We start from the raw sequence: 9913 nt of genomic DNA on the forward strand, positions 1-9913 counted from the left end.
GAGCTGACTCACACCTCTACAAATATCTATATATAGATCTCTCATCCCAGAGATCCAGAGGTTAGAGGCTGGAATTTGGTTATTGCAAAGAATTGCTGTTGGTTTGAGATTTGAATCATTGGGTGCTTAATGCTTTGAAGGGGGTGAAGATAGGAATTCCATTTGCTGGGAAGGAGATGCTGGATTGGAGCCCTCTGGGTTGTATCTCTTCCTGAACCTTGTTATTCATCAATAAATCTATCTTGGTTTCTCCTATATACTGATGTATCTTTGATGTATGATTGCATTAGTATGTTTAGTTTATTTCTAATCCTTAACTAGTTATGAATATGAATCCATGTCTTGTGTAGTGTTCTCTTCTTGTGATCTTGCAGAAACCTCTTGAATCTGGGCGAGCGAGAAGGCAAGTAGCTGGGAACTCTCCAAGAGAAGAGAAGCTGGATCGAGGGACAAACGGAAGACACCGGTTAGTCCATCCATCTCTCTCTTCATTCTTAATTCATAAAGGAAGAATACTAGAATAGTTGTCTCTGTTTGTTGCTAAGGCACTGTCACACCTTAGGTGGATAGGATCGTCCTGCATAGGCATTTTTCCCCACAACAATGATCCCCCCCACAATATTCTAATTCCTCAAACCCTTGGATCAGGATCCATGTACAACATCTCTAAGCTCTTCAATAGATCAACGAACCTTGTCCTCATAGATGGAACCATCACAGCAGGGGGTCATCCTAGAATTGCCTTGTCACAAGTAGAGACTATTGCATTTTTTGCTCCCCCGTCTACACACTCACCTTCCTCGATTGATGGAACCTATTTACATTCCTCTAGTTACCCTTCCTCATCACAAATTGGCTTAGATGCAAACACAAAAGACACCCAATGAGTGAACAACAAAAAAATCTGAGTGTGTCAAGGTACAATCCTCTAAATTTTCAATAGTTATTGGAGAACACATTAGCATTGAATCCATCCTACATTATGCAGGGAAAACCCTCGTCATTCATTTCAATGGAAATATGGTTAACATGTCTTCATTAGTGAAATGGCTTCATGGGTCATGGAGACCTCTACTTAGATATTATCTAGCCTTCCATATCTTATCCAAGGGTTGGCTCTATTTTATCTTCGTACTAAAGGCTAATGTGAAAGGGTTCTAAAGTTGCAATGGAATTAGGGATTTTGAAGTTTAATCATCAAGCCCTAGTCAATGGATTTTGATATGCTTAGGGAACTAGTATCGGTTTTGATGGCTTGGCATATAATCCACAATCTTCCCCTCACTTTCTAGTCTGAATGTATTTTATTTGCCATCGAAGAAAAAAATTTCCATTTCCTATTGTTGGAGCCCAATAAGATAGGCACTATTTATGGATTCAAGTCGAGGTGGATCCTTGTGTAGAAATCCATGGGGAAATGGATTTGGTGGTTAAAAAATAGATTTGGAATTATAAAATTGATTATTGCGAGCTACCTTTTTGGTTTTTTTCCTGCCAGGTGATCAACCATTATGGGGACTAACACAATAAAATCATGTCACTGTCCTTCGAAAAAGAAGAGGGTTTGAAAAACAATAGTCAAGTTGGATTCCTAACTTGCATTCGAGGTAAAGGTTCTCCCATCAAAAGGAGAGGAGATTAATTCATATTCATCCTTTTGTGATATTCATTAGTCTAATTCTAGTAAGGAAGCAAACCTTCCTCTCGAAGATCTCATAAATATTCTTATGCCCCTCGACCATCTCATGCCCCCACCCACCCACCCACCCCCCACCCGTCATAATTGTATTTTCTCTCCCATTTCTCTTTCCCTCTACCTGCCCCCTAAGCCTTTTGGTACTAATGTTGATCCCTCTATGGGTCATGCTCCAATTATTTGCCCTCTCCCCTCCATTCTTGTACTATCACTAATCCATCTCAATCAAATGCATATTCCCTCTATACATGAACATGTTAAAAGAGGATGCTTCCTGTTATTGGGGTCTTGTATCGATCCTAATGCAAACTATCCAGTTGGTCACAAGTTGTACCTTATAAAGGAACAAAAAATATATGTTATGGACATATGTAATGGTAAATAGTTATAACCAAGATGCTTAAAGTGAGGAGCACCCTCAAAAAACCAAAAAATTGTTAGTTCTTTCCTTCAACACTCGTTGGGTTGGGGGAATCTAAAAGCAAAAATAGGTGGAGTTGTTGTAATTTCCTTGTAAAATATTAGACCTATAAATAAGGCCTCTAAATCAAGAATATAATCAAGTTGCACAACAAACAATATCCCACTTAGAGACTAATTACAAAAATCCCACTATTGTTGCACCTATTGTAATATTCTTCAACTTTGGACCTAAAAATAAGACCTCTAAATTAGGAATATAATCAGGCTCCATAACAAACAGTCTCCCACTTAAAGACTAATTATAACAACTCAACTATTGCTGCACCTATTGGAATATGCTTCAACTTTGAACTTGTCTAGTTTCTCATCTTCATCATAATGCTTGAAGACCAACTGATTCTAATTAGAAGCTCGGTTTCTCCTTGGTTATTGCCTTTGTTAACATATTTGCAGGATTATGGCTAGTATGTATCTTTTCTAGCTTCAACTACTCCTCTTATAAAATTTATCATATGAAATTGTACCTAACCTATATATTCTTAGTCTTCTAATGAAAGGTTGAGTTCTTTGTAAGATGGATGGCACTCTTTATATCACTATACAATTTACTATTCTCCTACTTTTTCCCCAATTCCTTCATGAAACTCTATAACTAAATCATGTCTTTACTAGCCTTTATAATAGAAAAATATGTTTCTTATGTCATTGAAAGTGTAAAAACCTTTGCAATTTCAAATTCCAACTTATTGTTATTCCACCTACGTAAAAACATACCTTGCAGTGCTCCTCTTGCTACTTATATCACCTATAATATCTAAGTCAACATATCCTTGTAGAACAATGTTTGAATCTCCAAAACATAATTCATAAGTAGTAGTACCTCTCAAATACCAAATAATCCAATTTACTACCTTCCAATGCTCTTTACCCAGATTGTTCACACACCTGCTCATAATTCCCACAACGTATGTAATATATGGTCTTGTGCACATCATCGCATACATTAAGCTACCAATTGCTAATGAATATGGGACCTTGGACATGTAGTCTATTTCCTCCTATATCTTGGCACACATATCCTTGGTCAATTTGATATGGCTAGCGAAAGTTGTACTAATTGGTTTTTCATCTTTCATTTTAAATCTTTCTAACATCTTTTCTTTGTACTCACTCTAAAACAATGTTTATTTATGATATTTCATGTCTCTTGTTATTCTCATACCAAGGATATGCTTTGCGACACCCAAATCCTTTATAGAAAACGAATTATATAATTTTATTTTGAGTGAATTTATATCCTACATATTAGACCCTAAAAAAATCATCTCATCTCCATACAATAACAAGATAATATAGCTTCCATTGTCTAGTCACTTAAAATAAACATAGTGGTCAAAATGCAATCTATAATAACACTATTCTACCATAAACCTGTCAAATTTCAAATACCATAGCCATAGAGCTTGCTTTAAACCATACAATATCTTCTTCAGCCTACATACTAATATATCCTTCCCTTTGATCTCATATGCATGTGGTTGTTGTATACAAATCTCTTCCTCCAAGTCCCCATAGAGAAATGTTGTCTTTACATCTTACTACTCAATATGAAAATATTTTACTACCACTAAACTTAAAATAGTTCTAATTGAAGTGATTTTGAAAACAATACCTAACAAGGCCTTAAGATTGGAACATTCCTTCTTAGGACCACAAAATGTATGTTCTTTTTTCTTTTTTTTTTGTAGAATATAAATTTTTTTTTTCCTCTTAAAAAAACATATTGATAAATGAAAGCCAATTTTTGAGCATCTCAATTTCCACATTACAATGCATTCTACCTATGTTGTAGACCATAGTCAACATAAAAAGGTGAAGGGAGAACCAAATAAGTCTTGATTGCCACATGATAGTGAAAAAAATTCATATGTTAAGACTATTTCTACCAACAAAACATATAATTTTATTGAATGTTATAAATAAAAAATTAACAAATTCTTACATACTTGTTGATGCAACAACTAACCTTTAAACTAAAAACACACTACACACTGCAAACTCAAGCAAAATCAAGGCACACTAAGGCCATTACACATAATCCCCCAAAGAATAAAATTATATTAAATAATCAATCCTAAGTGTCTCTTTCAATGTACAAATGGTCCCTTTATAAAACAATAGGTGACCATAAAAACTAATTTATATTGAGCTCATTAATTCAACTAAATTCATGATTATCTTCTATGATCTCACCATAATATCTCTTAAATTACTTCTCCAGCAAATCTTCATCCTTACATCCCTCATTTCTCCTCAATTTCATTCATATGTAAAATTTTAAAATTAGTCAACTCATTACAAAGCATCATATAATTTATTAATTACTCATGATCACAAGTGGGAATTATTTTATCATACTCTCCCCATAATGAATACGTGTGATCCCATTACTTCTCTTTTTCAGATGGTCCTTTGAACTATTCTTCGTCTTCACTATTGTCTACTCTCTATCATTTATGATATTTTGTATTTGTCCTTCTTCGTCCTCAATCTTCTTCATCTTGTACATGCAAACATAAGCATTTTTTATGTCTATATAAAAAAAATTACCATCCACCAAAGTACATGGGTTACCAGCCACTACATTCGTCAGTTCTCTAGGAAATATTTTCTCATGCATGGTTCATAAAGAATTTTTCCATTGCATGTCTACATGTTTTTATTTGTTATTCCCCCTGACTCATTATCAACCATCATCTACATCCTAGGTTTTTGGCTTACCAGTGATCGTGCACTTGATGCTATTGCATCACTTGTCCCCCATTCTAATATTGCCTATCCCCCTCTGATATATGAGTCACATGCATGTTCTTATTTCTTACCTATAAAAATATTAATATAGTCAACAATACATTGTATCATTGTAAATGTATTCATGTTATTCAGTTTGTTGTGAACACCAACCAAGATTTTACTTACATCTGCCACTTTTTGTTATGGGTTGATGCAACCCCCAACATTGGTGTAGTTTCCTTGGCATTGACAAAGGCTACCAATGCCCTGTAAATTTTCACTTTATATTTTAGGGATAGTGCATCCACCTTTTTCATTTTTAGATTCGGGGATTTTAATAATATCCCTAATGTAAGAATCCTTTTCCAGCCTATGTCTTTACTCCATCACTTTAATTAAATACAAATAATCAAATAAAGCATCTAGATAAAGAGAAGAATTATCTTTAACAATGCTACTAATTTATTTTGTATTTACATCAAACAAATGCTCATGAAAATTATTCATAAAATGCCTCTTGCATACTCCACTAAACCTTGTGAAACTTCCTCCCTGACTTATTCATTTTCTCATTAATCCATGAACAATTGGAAATTCAAAATAACTGTGAATGCTCTCTACGACATTTTTATTGTTTTTATTTTACTTCCCTTGAAGGGCATAACTAGCACATATATTCTCATTCTCTAAACTAACCAATTTCTTAGCATTTTAAAAAATACTCTAATGTAGTTTATTTAAATAAACCAAAAGCTAAAAGTACTAATAACATTGCGTCTTACCTAATACTTTAGGAGTTTTAATAATTGCATCTAGTTTTGAAGTTGGTTTAGGTTCCAGGGTGGTAGAATTTATACTTCCATATCTAATATGCTACCTTTAAATCCCCTAAACCTTTTGTAGAAATTTTGAATAATATCACACTTATTCAACCGAGATTATCCTGATTATACACTATTGCGGAAAACATGCATAATACATAACCTCCTCTACGTTGATCATCAATTTACAGAAGCAGAAACAATAACATGTGCACATAGAAGCATCAATCACACATATCAACACAGTATTTGCCTGGGGAAAGCATCTCACTAAAAACCCCAACTATATGTATATTATATTGATTGATAACATGTAACAATACATAGTACAATACTCCTCACAAGTATCCAGCACTATCTCCACCTGTTACACACAATACAGCTCAGATCTGATCTCCAAATCTCCTCCGCTGCTTGCCTGCCTCCAATGCACAATACCTACTGAGAATGAATGAGAATGGCTGATCCAAACTCGTTTTTACCTTGTGAAAATCACCCACAATGTAAATCACGTGAGCACAAGCTATATTTCACTTGGTATTGGCCCACACTATGCAGAGATCATTGGCATAACTCAATCCCATGCATGTGCACAATCTCATGCACAACTGATAGCAATCTCAACCTCTAACACCTGTCTCCACTGAACTGTACATGCACTGAGTTAACTGATGTATTCTTTAGTTGCATTATGAGTTAATAATTAGTGAATTAATTAATAACTAATTCACACAACTCATCACTTAGTCTATTGATCAGTTAGACTAGATACAACTAGTTCAACTAAGTCAAACTGAACACAACTCCATTAACTGCTCATCCAACTCCACGGAACTCAACCACATGAGTTATAACTGATGTCCTGCATGCAATAGCTCAACTGACCCACAAAGAAAGCGTATTTCCTTCTGACAGCTGCATGTGCCACATCTGTAGCTCAAACTGAAGTGCTCCAAGAGAATAAGATAAAGTTTATAGTCTAAATATTATTATGAGACAATAATATTTGACTTTTCTATTTTTGACTAGCAGTCTAAAAATAGACTCTGATCACTCCTGCTGTGATCACTCCTGCTGTGATCACTCCTGCTGTGATCACTCTTGCTGTGATCACCCTGCTGTGATCACTCCTGCTGTGATCATTCCTGTTGTGATCGCTCCTGCTGTGATCCAAAAATAGACTTTGCGCCATAATTTGCCTGCGGGACCACTTAGTGAAGGTGACTCCTTTCCACTAAGCTCCATCATCTTGTTGCATTGTCAACAAGAATTTCTTGTTGCACACTTTTCAACACTCCCTCTCAACAAGAAAGGCTTCCTCTCAAACCCGATCCTGAAACTCTGGAATGTTTTGCATGCAACACATCTGCCCGATCCACTTTGCTCCAACAACACTTGGAACAAAAACACTCCCAACTGACCACTCCGTTGGGCTAGGAACATACTCTGATGCTGAAGCTCTACCTGCTGCTGACAAGTGCTCCCTCTCTGACATCTGCGCTACTGCAACATCTCCATGCATCTCACACCATTGCACACTTCTTTGTGCCACCTAGCACTGTGAAAAACACTTGTGCCTCTCGCATTGCTGTAGCCTGCATGCTATGTGCTGTCCTGGGATTCCCTACATTGTCACTCTCTCTGCCGCTCCATCCGCATCTGTCTCTATCCAATCAGTCAGTTCCTACTACTCCACATCGGGGCTCCCGTAGCAAGGTCTCATCCAAGAGGTTGGGTACCTCAAGGATCCTGCCCCTCCTCCTTGGAACGATCAATCCACATCACCCCACCTCCTACCTGGAGGTATGGTTGCATGCAATCCCTCAGCCCACTTGGCTTGAATTTTCCCCCTACTGGAGGTCTCTGCATGAGTAGATGTCTCTACTCGATCTCTTCTCAGCTTCCCTTGTTGTGGCTGCTCCACAACCTCCTGAAGCTGCTATACCAGTCGTGGCTCCTCCACAATCGTTTGAGACTTCTTCTGGCTCTGCATGTTGAGAGGTAATATACCCTCCCTCTCAACCACCAAGTCTCCATTCGTTGCCTCGCTGCTCAAGGCTTTGCATGCATCTTGAACCTCAAGAGCATACAGGTTCTTGACCCATGAACCAATCTGCTTCACTTGTCTAGTGATGATGTGTCTAAGGAAAACCTTTCCCTTACTGAAGACTACATCACAGCCTCTATCTTCCAGCATCGCGATCGACACCAAGTTTCTCTTCAATCCTGGTACATACTTGACATCGGTCAAGGTAAGGCGAGCTCCATGCTCCCTCTGAAAAATAACCGTGCCTACACCTGAGACACTAAACTTCTCATCATTACCCATCCCTATGAGATCCGGAGATCTTTCTCCTCCAAAGTACTGAACAAAATTTTGTCACCAGTCATGTGGAAAGAAGCTCCACTATCAAGAAACCAACCACTTCCCACCATGGATGAAACCATGCATGTGAAGAGTGTGAAGTCCAACTCAAACTGTGAAGCAAGTGAGGTTGCCTCACCTTCAGATCCTTCCCCGGATCCCTTCTTGGACTTCTTCTTTGGGCAATTAGTAGCATAATGGCCCAACTCATGAAAATGAAATCATCGCACCTTCGACTTGTCAACCTTCTTCCCATCATTAGAAGAATTGGATTTAGCAAGAGAACCATTCACCTTCCCCTTCTTCACCTTACTCACTAAGGCACAATTCTCCTCATCATGCATAGATGAAGAACTATCTCTGGTGCGCCGTCTAATCTCCTCTTGCACAAGATCCGACGAAAGTCTCTCCCATCCTGGAAATTTCTCCCTTCCATTCACCGAGTCCTGGTAGCTATGCCAACTCTTAGGAAGGCCAAGGAGTGCTAGACTCGCCATATCCTCATCCTCAACAGTTACCCCCACACTTCCCAGCTCATCCCCACATTGGGTGAACTTCGTGAGATACTGGGCATACTGTCTCCATTCTCACACCTAATGTTTCTGAGTTTATCCTTGAGCACCATTCCACCAGCTCAAAACTCAACCGCTTCTGATTTAAAATTCGTGAGAACAAAGTATTTCTTGTACAGAGATCGACTGTATGGGCATTCACCGGATATATCACCTTCCAAAAGAAGGATGAATCCAAAGGCTACCTGGCCCAATTACAGACTCTGCCTGAAGAAATAAAATGTAAACACTTTCTGAATAATAGATCTAATGATCAATAAGCACTGATATCATGTAGAACTTCTTCTACAAATCAGCTTGCTCTGATACCATGTAGAAAGTTTGAATAATATGACACTTATTCAACCGAGATTATCCCGATTATACAATATTGCGGAAAACATGCATAATACATAACCTCCTCTACGTTGATCATCAATTTACAGAAGCAGAAACAATAACATGTGCACATAGAAGCATCAATCACACATATCAACACAGTATTTTCCCGGGGAAAGCATCTCCCTAGAAACCCCAACTATCTGTATATTATATTGATTGAGAACATATAACAATACATATTACAATACTCCTCACAAGTATCCAACACTATTTCCACCTGTTACACACAATACAGCTCAGATCTGATCTCCAAATCTCCTCCACTACTTGCTTGCCTCCACTGCACAATACCTGCTGAGAATGAATGAGAATGGCTAATCCAAACTCGTTTTTACCTTGTGAAAATCACCCACACTGTAAATCACGTGAGCACAGGCTATATTTCACTTGGTATTGGCCCACACTACACAGAGATCATTGGCATAACTCAATCCCATGCATGTGCACAATCTCATGCACAACTGATAGCAATCTCAACCTCTAACACATGTCTCCACTGAACTGTACATGCACTGAGTTAACTAATGTATTCTTCAGTTGCATTATGAGTTAATAATTAGTGAATTAATTAATAACTAATTCACACAACTCATCACTTAGTCTATTGATCAGTTAGACTAAATACAACTAGTTCAACTAAGTCAAACTGAACACAACTCCATTAACTGCTCATCCAACTCCATAGAACTCAACCACATGAGTTATAACTGATGTCCTGCATGCAATAGCTCAACTGACCCACAAAGAAAGCGTATTTCCTTCTGACAGTTGCATGTGCCACATCTGTAGCTCAAACTGAAGTGCTCCAAGAGAATAGGATAAAGTTTATAGTCTAAATATTATTAGGAGACAATAATATTTG

This window comes from Pinus tabuliformis, chromosome 2_1 (genome assembly GCF_031772625.1).
Source record: "Pinus tabuliformis cultivar Carrire ecotype Pingquan chromosome 2_1, CPIR1, whole genome shotgun sequence".
Lineage (NCBI taxonomy): Eukaryota > Viridiplantae > Streptophyta > Pinopsida > Pinales > Pinaceae > Pinus > Pinus tabuliformis.